General features: G+C 38.9%; 2 protein-coding genes across 6 annotated transcripts in view; both read right to left on the bottom strand.

Annotated features, from left to right (window-relative positions):
• Window positions 1-13,822, bottom strand: part of LOC142860488 (NACHT, LRR and PYD domains-containing protein 1a-like) — a 132,683-nt gene that overhangs the window by 96,027 nt on the left and 22,834 nt on the right. The window lies entirely within an intron of this gene.
• The window catches only part of LOC142860487 (NACHT, LRR and PYD domains-containing protein 1b allele 3-like), a 45,400-nt gene that overhangs the window by 14,616 nt on the left and 16,962 nt on the right, over window positions 1-13,822 (bottom strand). For 3 of the 4 annotated variants that reach the window (XM_075991813.1, XM_075991817.1, XM_075991816.1), the window contains exon 2: window positions 4,374-5,484. The gene's annotated coding sequence lies outside the window, so the exon portion shown is untranslated. Of the gene's footprint in view, window positions 1-4,373; window positions 5,485-12,661; window positions 13,361-13,822 lie in introns of those variants that run through there. The other variant, XM_075991815.1, reaches the window with a different exon arrangement.

Genomic DNA, 13,822 nt, shown 5'->3' with positions numbered 1-13,822 from the left:
AAACCTAACAGAGAAATAAGAGAATTAATGGAGGTATTGAAACAAATGGACTTAACAGACATCTATAGAACATTCCATCCAAATAGGAAAGAATATACCTTCTTTTCTGCAGCTCATGGAACCTTCTCGAAAATCAACCACATACTCAGTAACAAAGCAAACATCCACAGTTACAAAAAATATTAGTAACCACCTGTGTCTTATCAGATCACCATGGATTAAAGTTAGAATTCAACAACAATGCTACCCCCAGAAAGCCTACAAATTCAAGGAAACTGAACAGTCAACTACTGAACCACATCTGGGTCAAGGAAGAAATCAATAAAGAAATTAAAGTCTTCCTTGAATTCAATGAAAATAAAGAAAAAACATACTCGAACTTATGGGACGCTATGAAAGCAGTCCTAAGAGGAAAGTTCATAGCACTAAGTGCCCACTTAAAGAAAACAGAGAAAGCTCACATTGGAGACTTAACAGCCCACCTGAAAGCTCTAGAAAAAAAAAGAAGCAGACTCACCTAGGAGGAGTAGAAGACTGGAAATAATCAAATTGAGGGCTGAAATCAACAAAACAGAAAAACAGAAAACAATACAAAGAATCAATGAAACAAAAAGCTGGTTCCTGGAGAAAATCAACAAGATTGACAAACCCCTATCCAAACTAATCAAACGGCAGAGAGCGAATTTGCAAATTAATAAGATCAGAAATGAAAAGGGGACATAACCACAGACACAGAAGAAATTCAGAGAATCATTAGATCTTACTACAAAAGCCTGTATAACACAAAACTGGAAAATGTATAGGAAATGGACACTTTTTTAGATAAGTATCATATACCAAAGTTAAACCAGGACCAGCTGAACAATCTAAATAGAACTGTTAGTAGCGAAGAATTAGAAGCGGTTATCAAAAACCTCCCTACCAAAAAAAGCCCAGGACCAGATGGTTTCAATGCGGAATTCTACCAGAACTTCCAAGAAGAGCTGATACCTATTCTCCTTAATGTATTCCACAATATAGAAACAGAAGAGTCATTGCCAAATTCCTTTTATGAAGGTACAGTTACTCTGATACCAAAACTGCACAAAGACTCAACCAAGAAAGAGAATTATAGGCCAATCTCACTCATGAACATCGACGCAAAAATCCTCAACAAAATACTGAAAACCGAATCCAAGAACACATTAGAAAAATTATCCATTATGATCAAGTAGGCTTCATCCCAGAGATGCAGGGCTAGTTCAATATACGAAAATCTATCAATGTAATCCATCATATAAATAAACTGAAAGAAAAAAACCATATGATCATTTCATTAGATGCTGAAAAAGCCTTTGACAAAATTCAACATCCTTTTATGATAAAAGTATTGGAGAGATTATGGATACAAGGGTCATACCTAAATATAATAAAAGCTATATACAGCAAGCTGACAGCTAACATCAAATTAAATGGAGAAAAACTCAGAGCCATCCCACTAAACTCAGGAACACGACAAGGCTGTCCACTCTCTCCATACCTCTTCAATATAGTGCTTCAAGTTCTAGCAATAGCAATAAGACAACATAAGGGAATCAAGGGGATTCGAATTGGAAAGAAAGAAGTGAAACTTTCGTTATTTGCAGATAATATGATAGTGTACATAAGCGACCCCCAAAACTCCACCAAAGAACTTTTACAGCTGATAAACACCTTTAGTAATGTGGCCAGATACAAGATCAACCCCAAAAAAATCAGTCGTCCTCTTATACACAAAGGATATGGAAGCAGAGAGGGAAATCAGAGAAGCTCCACCTTTCACGATAGCCACAAACAGCATAAAATGTCTTGGGGTAACTCTAACCAAGGAAGTGAAAGATCTATTTGACAAGAACTTTAAGGCATTGAAGAAAGAAATTGAGGAGTATACCAGAAAATGGAAGGGCCTCCCTTGCTCTTGGATTGGGAGGATCAACATAGTAAAAATGGCAATTCTACCAAAGGCGATTTATAGATTCAATGCAATCCCCATCAAAGTCCCATCAAAATTCTTCACAGACGTTGAGAGGAAAATAATCAACTTTATATGGAAAAACAAAAAACCCAGGATAGCCAAAACAATCCTATACAATAAAGGATTGTCTGGAGGCATTACCATCCCTGACTTCAAACTCTATTACAGAGCTACAGTGATGAAAACAGTGTGGTACTGGCATAAAAACAGAGATGTCGACCAATGGAATCGTATAGAAGACCCGAATTTTAACCCACAAACCTATGATCACCTCATTTTTGATAAAGGAGCTAAAAGCATCTTCAACAAATGGTGCTGGCACAACTGGATGTCAACCTGTAGAAGAATGAAAATAGACCCATATCTATCACCGTGCACAAAACTCAAGTCCAAATGGATTAAAGAACTCAATATCAGCTCAGAAACACTGAACCTGATAGAAGAGAAATTGGGAAATACCCTACAACAGATGGGCACAGGTGATCGCTTCTTAGGTATAACCCCAGCAGCACAGACATTAAGGGCAACATTGAATAAATGGGACCTACTAAAACTGAGAAGCTTCTGTAAAGCAAAGGACACTGTCACTAAGACACAAAGGCAACCTATTGACTGGGAGAGGATCTTCACCACCCCCGCAACAGACAAAGGTCTGATCTCCAAAATATATAGAGAACTCAAGAAACTAGACTTTCAAATGCTAATTAACCCAATTAAAAAAATGGGGCACTGAACTGAACAGAGAATTCTCAACAGAAGAAGTTTAAATGGCCAAAAGACACTTAAGGTCATGCTCAACCTCCTTAGCATCAGAGAAATGCAAATCAAAACAACTTTGAGATATCATCTTACACCTGTCAGAATGGCTAAAGTCAAAAACACCAAGGATAGCCTTTGCTGGAGAGGCTGTGGAGGAAGGGGTACCCTCATCCATTGCTGGTGGGAATGCAATCTTGTGCAACCACTTTGGAAATCAGTGTTTCGGTTTCTCAGGAAATTCGGGATCAACCTACCCCTGGACCCAGCAACACCACTCTTGGGCATATACCCAAGAGATGCCCTATCATATGACAAAAGCATTTGTTCAACTATGTTCATAGCGGTATTATTTGTAATAGCCAGAACCTGGAAACACCCTAGATGCCCTTCATGGAAGAATGGATGAAGAAAGTGTGGAATATCTACACATTAGATTATATGCTGCGGTAAAAAACAATGACTTCTCGAATTTTGCATGCAAATGGGTGGAAATAGAAAACACTATACTTAGTGAGGTAACCCAGACCCAAAGAGATGAACATGGGATGTACTCACTCATAATTGGTTTCTAGCCATAAATAAGGGTCACGGAGTCTACAATTGATGAACCTAAAGAAGCTAAGTAAGAAGGTGAGCCTAAGGAAATACACATAGTTATCCTCTTGGCTATGGGAAGTAGACACAATTGCTGGGGAGAAAATTGGGATCTTGGGGGTGGGGTGGGATGGGGGTAAGGGGAGATGGGGAGAGAAAAGGGAGAAGGGGAGGATGGGGGGAACTTGGGGAAAAAGGAGGATTGGGATAAAGGAAGGTTGGATAGGGGAGCACGGAAGCACAATTCTTAGTTAAGGGAGCCACTTTAGGGTGGGCAAGAGACTTGACCCTAGAGGGGCTCCCAGGTGCCCAAGCTGAGGTCCCCAGTTATTTCCTTGGGCAGCTGAGGATAGGGAACCTGAAATGACCCTAGCCTATAGCAATACTGATGAATATCTTGCATATCATCATAGAACCTTCATCTGGCGATGGATGGAGATAGAGACAGAGACCCACACTGGAGCACTGGACTGAGCTCCCAAGGTCCCAATGAGGAGTAGAAGGAGGGAGAACATGAGCAAAGAAGTCGGGACCACGAGGGGTGCACCCACCCACTGAGACAGTGGAGCTGATCTACTGGGAGCTCACCAAGGCAAGCTGGGCTGTTACCGAAAAAGCATGGGATAAAACTGGACTCTCTGAACATGGCGAACAATGAGGGCTGATGAGAAGCCAAGGACAATGGCACGGGATTTTGATCCTACTTAATGTGCTGGCTTGGTGGGAGCCTAGCCAGTTTGGATGTTCACCTTCCTAGATATGGATGGAGGGGGGAGGACCTTGGACTTTCCACAGGGCAGGGAACCCTGACTGCTCTTTGGACTGGAGAGGGAGGGGGAGAAGAGAGGGGGGAGGGGGAGAAGGGTGGGAGGAGGGGGAGGGAAATGGGAGGCTGGGAGGAGGCAGAAACTTTTCTTTTTCTCAATAAAAATTTAAAAAAAAGAAAAAAAGAAAATTTGCATATATGCCATACATCTGGAACGAACATCTGGAACAAACATCTGGATCAAACATCTGGATCGCACACCTGGAATGAACATCTGGATCGCACATCTGGATTACATATCTGGAATGACCATCTGGATCGCACATCTGGATCACACATCCGTAATGACCATCTGGATCGCACATCTGGATCGCACATCTGGAATTAACATCTGGCTTGCACATCTGGATCGGACATCTGGAAAGAACATCTGGATCACGCATCTGGAATGAACATCTGGATCGCACATCTGGACCGCACATCTGGATTGAACATCTGGATCACACATCTGGATCGCACATCTGGAATGAACATCTGGATCAAACATCTGGAATGAACATCTGGATCAAACATCTGGAATGAACATCTGGATCGCACATCTGGAATGAACATCTGGATCAAACATCTGGAATGAACATGTGGATCGCACATCTGGATTGAACATCTGGATCACACATCTGGATCACACATCTGGATCACGCATCTGGAATGAACATCTGGATCGTACATCTGGATCGCACATCTGGTATGAACATCTGGATCACACATCTGGATCACACATCTGGAATGAACATCTGGATCGTACATCTGGATCGCACATCTGGAATGAACATCTGGATCGCACATCTGGACCGCACATCTGGATTGAACATCTGGATCACACATCTGGATCGCACATCTGGAATGAACATCTGGATCATGCATCTGGAATGAACATCTGGAACGCACATCTGTAATGAACATCTGGATCGCACATCTGGAATGACCATCTGGATCGCACATCTGGAATGAACATCCTGATCAAACATCTGGATTGAACATCTGGATCGAACATCTGGATCGCACATCTGGATTGAACATCTGGATTGAACATCTGGATCACACATCTGGATCACACATCTGGAATGAACATCTGGATCGTACATCTGGATTGCACACCTGGATTGAACATCTGGATCACACATCTGGAAAGAACATCTGAATCGAACATCTGGATTGCACATCTGAATCGAACATCTGGATTGCACATCTGGATTGAACATCTGGATCACACATCCGTAATGACCATCTGGATCGCACATCTGGATCGCACATCTGGATTGAACATCTGAAATGACCATCTGGATTGCACATCTGGATCGATCACACATATCTGAAAATTAAAGATCATCATTAGAGTCAGAAGTTTGAGTATAAGAAAGCACAGCAGAGACTTCTCTCATGGTACAATTTCCTGTCTCTTCTCTAAGTAGACAGAGAACTACTTCACCATGCCATTGTAATGGCAATCCCAGGGACCAGTCATGTCCATTGTGACTAGAGTTACTGATACACGAGGAGAAGGCAATAATGACTCTGACTCACAAACCTAAATCCTCAGGACAGGTGTGGATTGAAGGCTGGAGGCTCCCTGAAAGATTATTTGTATGATTCTTGTATGGTCAGTCAGAGTTTGTGAAAAGTCTGTTGTTTTTAGATTATTCTCCCACAATATAAAAACCAAGTAACCCAAGAGTCTAATAAAATATAGTTCATATTAAAAAAAGAAGTAAAACCAATAAATTGAAGACAAAAAATTATTCAAATTAGGTTTTGAAACTAATATTTAAATTTTAAATATTTTAAATTTAATTTTAAAACATATTTTTATCTTAAAAGATTTTATTTATCAATGGGATTGTATATATACCAAGTGTGTGCAGAAGCCTATAGGCGTCAGTCAGAAAAGGACATGAAATTCTCTGGTTCTAGAATTATAGGCAGTTGTGACAATCTGCTTACAACTCTGTATTAATTCACCCAGTTTTAGGCAGGATAGGTCATATTATGTCATTTAAAGCTCACGGGATTACTGATTTTTTTCCATTGCCAAGAATCTTGTAAATGTTATATAAAAATCTTTTATTTTATATGCCAACTAAGAAGGTAAAATAAAAAAATAGCTGGATTTGTGATACAGATGTTGAGATATACAAATCCTACACTAATAAAAAATAAAAAAATAAAATACATAAAATAGTACATTGAAATCTATTTAATATAAAATAAGGTGTCCAGGAAGGAGCAGAAGTATCAAAAATGTCTTATCAAGCTGGATGTGGTGCTTACACTTTTAACCCCAGCACTTTGGAGGCAGCTGACATTTGTGTTTGTGGTCAGCCTATTCTACAGAGTGAATCCCAGAGTAGCCAGGGCTATACAGACATACCACATCTTGAAAAACAAAAACAAAAGTAAACAAACAAAAAGTTTTTATCTAGGCTGGCAATGAAATAAAGGCACAAGTTATAATCAAACAAAATGCAAAATTAACTTTTTTGTCAACAAATCAGGCAACTTGCTTGGAGTTGAGAAATACCCAAGAAAGCATAAAATTTTTAATGACTCCAATTGAACACAAGATCTGAGGATAACATGTGCATAATTTGAACCAGGAATTATAAATCTAACCCAATTGAAATTACATGCCAAGATGACTTCATTGGACAGTTCTATCAAATACTGAAGAAATGACAATAATCATGGCTAATTTCCTTGGAAAATCTATAATTGGAGATGAAAAGGATATCCTTTATGAATACAGATACAAAACCTCCCTAAATATTAGCAAATCTAATCTAACCACATATAAATATAGTTATTATGAAGACAAATGGGACTTACCTTGTGAGCATCTGAGACTTACCATGAAAAGGAAAGTGAGTCTCATTTAAATGTTATTAACACAGTTTACAATATTAATAAACCAAAGGGCAAAGTTCCACAATTCCCTCAGCAGGCTGCCAATTGATAGAATCAACACTAATAGTAAAAATTTCTGGAGCAAGTTACTAACTGACAAAAACCAAGGATAAAAACAATCTGCAAACAGCTAACGGGTTCACTCCATTCTTTTAAATGTGGCACCTTTGAGCAAACATGATGAAAGCTACCTTGCATTTGCATCTATGCTGGGGAACAAGCCAGGGTACCCCTCACTCTTTCAATCTCTATCCTGTTCTGAGTTGCTTTACAGTAGCTGAAATGAACTGAAAAACAAAATCCAGGCTGTAAATAAAGAACAACTGGCATTTACAGGTCACATGACTCTGAATATAATGCCAATTCTCAACACATGTACAGCTAATAGATGTGTTCAGATTTCCAAATTCAATATTCATATATTACAGTAAAGGATGAAAGTATGTTTTAAAAAAGATTCAATTATGATACTTTAAAAATAAAATGTACGTGAAATTTTTAAAATGTTAAAGTATAAAAAGTTCTATATTTTTCTCATATCAAGTAGAGCATAATATATCTGGGGATGTGGAAATTCTCGAACTCACCAAGGCCAGCTGGCCTGGGTATGGAAAAGCCTGGGATAAATCCGGACTAGCTGAACATAGAGGACAATGAGGAATACTGAGAACTCAAGAACAATCGCAGTGGGTTTTTGATCCTACTGCACATACTGGCTTTGGGGGAGCCTAGGCAGTTTGGATGCTCACCTTAGGAGACCTGGATAGAGGTGGGCGGTCCTTGGGCTTCCCACAGGTCAGGGAACCCTGATTGCTCTTCGAGCAGATGAGGGAGGGTGACTTGATCGGGGGAGGGGGAGGGAAATGGGAGGCGGTTGCGGGGAGGAGGCAGAAATCCTTAATAAATAAATAAATAAAAAATAAAAAAAGAAAAATAAACAAAACTGTAAAACCTATACTTTTTATTTTTTTGTAAATTGACAACAAAATAATAGCAATCAAAACATGGTGTATTGGCATAAAAGATATATGATCAATGAAATATAATTAGTTTAGCACCATGTCCTAAAATTTATGGCCTCTTTACAAAAAGATATTGTAAATGATAATCAAGTTACAATCCATAGACCCAGAGAGCTCAGGTAAAGAGGAGCTCTCCAGGGGGACACATGGATCTCCCAGGAAAGGAGAAATAGAATATATTTTGCCCCTGATCTGAGGGCAGTTGGAGAAAAGAGGGGGTACCATGGGGGAGAGATAGAATGGAGGGAAAGAGTCAAGGGATAGATGACTGAAACTGGGGAGCTTTGGGGGGGGGGCAATGTGAAAACCCAGTGCCATGGAAACTTCCTGGAATCTATGAGAGTGATGCCAGTGAGGACTTCTGGTAACATTAGATATGGTTTGTCAACTGGTCATTGCTTGTTGCTAGGTATTCAGTTGAAATTTTAGCCAACAGGGTCTTGTCAAGATCCTCAAACAACCCAAGCTGATGCTGGGAAAGAAGACAGTTCTCTGAAAACTGACAGCAAGGGTCCAATCACCAAGTACAAAATCTGCACAGCCCAATCTCACTTAACGTAGAGAGGTCAAGCTGGTGCCTTCACCCCAATGTGTGGAAATGTATTCTGCAGTCTACCAAAAGACAGATCTGGACATCAACCCAGCCACACACCTTTGGCCTACAATCTATCCTGCCAGCAAGATGTGCTGGGGCAATGATAGCACAAAACTTGTGGCAGAGGGCAATCAATGTCTGATTTAACTTGAAGTTCACACGACACGAGGAAGCCCATGCCTAACAATGCTTGGACAGCCAGCACAGGAGACTGGAAAGCCAAGGAACCTAGGGTAAAAGCAAACATGACAGGAAAAAAATTCAATGAAAGTGGTCCTAATGGTATTCTGCTTTACTAATAATCGGTGCCTTTTCATTATCATCAGAGAGGCTTCCTCTTGCAGCAGATGGGGAAAATGCAGGGACCCTCAGCCAGACATTATACAGAGAGACTCTAAAGTGGAGGTCTCCATCAGGTCCCTCCACTTGGAGCTCATGGAAACACATGGAAGAAAGAGCACAAAGATTCAAGGAATCAGAGTGATGAAGGACTTCATAAAGAAACAGCCCACTGAAGCAATTAAGCAGGGTACGTTAGTTTTATTTTAAAGATAATATAAATGATAATCAAGCTATAATCCATAGACTCATAGAGGTCAGGCAAAGAGGGGCTCTCCAGGGGGACATAGAGTCTCCAGGGCTCATAGAATTTGAAACTGCAAGCCCAGGGTCTAAAGGGACCACACCGGGTCATCTGCATATACGTTGGGACTGTTAGATTGGTGTTTTGTGGGACTCCTATGGGACTGGGTGTATCTCTGACTCTTTTACCTATTCTTTAGATTCCTTTTCTCCTGTTGGGTTGCCTTGTACAGCCTTGGTGTGAGGACTTTTGCTTTGTCTTATTGTATTTTTTTTGAGAATAGGACTGTTACATTTTTTGATTCTTTTTTATCATTTTTATTGATATTTATATTTTTTTACTCCCTTTCCTTTCTCTCCCCTCCACTTCTACCCTCTCCCATGGTACCTGTCCTCCCAATTTACTCATGAAATATAGATTAGGTACATGTATGTCTCTCTTAGGGTCCTCTTTGTTGTCCAGGTTCTCTGGGATTGTGATGTGTAGGCTGGTTTTCTTTGAGAAATTAGAATTCTATACCCTAAAGGTCATTGGATAGTGAGCGGTGAATGTTAGAGAAAGGACACAAAAACTAAATCACCAGGCTAGGAGGTCCAATACTCTATCAGCCAGCCCTAAACACAGGTTATGAGAGAGTTTAGAAGTGGGGGCTAAGTAGTGTCTATAAAATGATGGAAGAAATTTCATCAGAAATAACAAAAATATGTTCCAATAGTGAATAGGCTCATTAATCATTCTATGTACTGAGTGAAAACAGCCTTCCGCGGAACAAGCTCTTTTACTTTGTGGGTATTTTGTAACTATAGGGGCAGAAATATCCACAGACAGGCAAGTAGATACAGATTGATTCATAACAAGATTTTAAAAACAATGGATCATTAGTAACTACACACCTTAATCACAGCCTCAGAATCTGGGAAACAATGTATTAATTCTTCCACAATTAATTATATCTGACCTGAAAGTTTATTTCCACCCAAAGTATTAATTATGAAACTAATTAAGACATTGTCAGACTGAATTCTTTGAATTTTTTATGTTTCGTGTAACCTTTTCCTTGGAGAACCACAAAAGGAGATGCTTTGCCAAATTGAGGGAGAGAACTAAGAGAAAAGAAGATAAAGAGTTCAGTTAATAGGGAATGCAGCATGGCAGAAGCAGCTGGCTCCTCGGGATCCAGTTGGTGCTAACAGGATGTTATTCCACTAGTGAAGCACCTCCTGTGGCCAGTTAGAGCTGCCCATAACTCTGTGACACAGAATAGAAATGCCAAACAAGGTAGAGAGGAAGAGTCAAAAGAAGAGGCTGACATTAGAGATAGCCCCTGACATCTCCTAGAGACCGACGCTCTCCAGCCAAGCCCCCAGCACCCACAGCTCCATCAACTCCCATGAATTTATGCAAACTTTGCATTCATAAATGGTTTATGGTGTTCATTAGAGCAAGTCCTTCCTATAGTCTTCTTTGGAAATATGCTTACAAGCCAAGAGGTGAATTCCTGGGATTTTCTCAAGGCTATTAAGGTAATAATGAGCATTAACCATCACTACCAAAAAATATTTGCATATGTCTTTTTCCACTTAACCTGAAGTTCTCAGGCTCCATCTGTGTAGTAGTGTGTATAGGAAATCCTTTCTCTTGGTTCTTCATAGTATCCCACTATCACATTTTGGTTATTAAGTGGATGAATATTTAATTATTTTCTTATTGAGTTTTGTGGATAATTCAACTAAGGACATTAGAGTTAATGTCTCTTGCCTAGAAATACATTCTCCTTTGTATGAGCATATATTCAGAAATACATATGTACAGTAGTGGTTAGGTTATTTGGAAAACAAATCTATAGTGAACTTTGTGAGAAACTGCCAAGTTTGTTTTCTAATTGTATATAAAGCTATGCAATATATTGAGATCTATTGTAGAAACTTTGTGGCTAGTAGAATACCAGCCTCCATACCAACAATGGGTGGAGGAATCCAATTTCTCCATAACCTCAGAAATACCTATCAGGTTAATTGTGAAGGCACCACTTTATATTTAATAAGTATGAGACTGAGCATTTCTTCCTGTGATCAATATTTATCTTTATATCTTTGGATAAGTGCTTATACAAATATGTTGCAATATTTGGGAGGAGGAACAATTTCCTTATCAATAATTTTTAAGGTATATGTATTCTCCTCAATACAAGCCCTATATCAGAAATATGACTTGAAAATATTTTTAACCCATGTGTTAAATGTTTCTTTATTTTACGGTATGTTTAAAGTGAACTTCTATAATTCAGATAACATCTGAACACAAGTGCAAACAGGTTCATAAAAGAAATACTACTATAGTTTAAATCACACATTGACTCTCACAGAGTGATAGTGGGAAATTTCAATATCCCATTTTCACCATTAGACAAGTCATCCAGACAAAAACTAAACAGAAAAATGTTGAGCCTCACAAACATAAATCAAATGTAGCTAACAGATATTTACAGAACATTTCACTGAAACACAAAAAATTAGACTTTCTTCTTAGCAACTCAGAAAACTTTCTCTATTGACCACATTCTTGGACACAAGGCAAGTTTCAGCAAACACAACCAAACTGAGATACCACCCTGAATCCTATCTGCCCAAACTGAATTAAAGCTGCATATCAGCAACATGAACTACAGAAGGCTTCCAAACTCATGGAACCAAACAACTCACTACCATATGATGACATTCATTGGAACAATAACTTACTTGTTGTCAACCTAAGAAATATTTGCATTCATTAGGTTTATATTTCCCTCACAGTTTCTTACGGAAATTTCATAGTTTAGCTAACATATTTAGGATGGTGATATATTTTGAGTTGATTTTATAATTAAATTGTGAGCTAAAGGTCTAACTTCACTAACTTCATGTTTCCTTTGACTTCCTATTTCTAGAAGATAATGTCCTGGGGCCCATCCCCTTTGGATTACCTAAATCCCTATTTTGGGGGATCACAGCAAGACTGAGTCTGTGACAAGTTCATTCAAGCAATGAGATTTCTCATACTTTATCAAAAACAGAATATAATGGAAGTTTCCAGGATCAATATGCTCATAGTTGCCAGGGTATGATGATGTTTGCAGGCAAACAGGTTATAGAAGATTAATGTCTATGAACTAATTGTCCAGCGAAGCTTCTATATGCTCCACTGACTTGTAAGAAACAGAGAGAAGTAAGCACAGGCAGCCTGAAGGCTTCACTGCTTGAGAGAGTTCCTTGGTTTCTCAGGAACAGAAAGGCACACCATGCACCAGGAGCCATGGACTCTAAGCTGAAAAATCTATGGTACATTTCTCTCAAGGCAGTTAGAGTTCCCTAAATTTATCAAATCAAATTTGTCCTGTCTTCATACTTACAGGCTTTGGCATCCACTGACTATGTTCCACTGTTTTTCTCTGATCCTCTCCAATCTCCAGCTCAATCTTCTGAGTCCCCTCTTCCACACTGGTCCCTGAGTTTTACATGGAGGGTATGTGACATAGGTGTTCTAGTTATTGCTGAGCACTACACAGACATTTACTCTCTGCAACAAAACCAGTTGTGAGTTTCTGTGCTAACTACTGTCCACTGCACAGAGAAACTTCTCTGATGAGGACTGAGAGATGTACTAATCTATGGGCATAGAGGTACACATTTAAAAAAATAGTTTGAAATCATGCCCATTTAACAAAATGACAATATAGGTTAACCCCTGGAGACGAGGCCTCCCAACAATGGGCTCTTGGCCAGATTTACAGCACTAGGCAATTGTTTTCTCCTATAGCATGGGTTAGTTACCTCCACAACACTGACATAATTATTGTATTTTGCCATATTGGTCATTATTATAGCTCACTGGGTTCACAATTAGGTAACATTGTTGATGATTTTTCAGCTGAAGCCTGCATAACAGTTTCCAGAATTATTAAAGCTAGCCAGCAGAGAGGAAGATAAACTAATAGTTTTAAATGGTAGCTGAGAAACATATACGAGATCACAGAGTAAATCTTGAGAGATAACTGCATGGATTACAGTTGACAAAATAAAAGTTTAACTCACAGTGATAAAGGAAGGTAGGGTATCTTTTTTAAAGTCCAAGTTAATTAGGAGATAAAGAATGAGTAATTTATGTTCTAAAACTGCCTATTGAACAGATAAATGTATTTATATATTTTTTTATTTTCTGAGTTTAAAATGGTAAACTAGATTTTTTTCTTTATATATATATATAGTATTTTTATATATTTCATGTGTATATATATGGTATATATTCCAAGTTTTTCCTAAAGGCCTAATGTAAACACAATGGGTTTCATATAATATATCCCAACCACAGTTTCTCCTCCTTCCATTCCTCCACACCTCCCCACTCCCCCAGATCTACTTCCTTGCCATTTCTTGTTCAGAAAAGAGAAAGCTTCCAAGAAACAATACAATATGACAAGACAAGATATAACAAGACCAAACTAAAGCCCTCACATTCAAACTGGGCAAGACAAGTCAATAGGATAAAAGAGTCCCAAGAGCAAGCAAAAGAG

The sequence above is a fragment of the Microtus pennsylvanicus genome, chromosome 11 (assembly GCF_037038515.1).
Source record: "Microtus pennsylvanicus isolate mMicPen1 chromosome 11, mMicPen1.hap1, whole genome shotgun sequence".
Lineage (NCBI taxonomy): Eukaryota > Metazoa > Chordata > Mammalia > Rodentia > Cricetidae > Microtus > Microtus pennsylvanicus.
The sequence above is the reverse complement of the archived record's forward strand: the minus strand, read 5'-3'. Positions and strand labels throughout refer to the sequence as shown.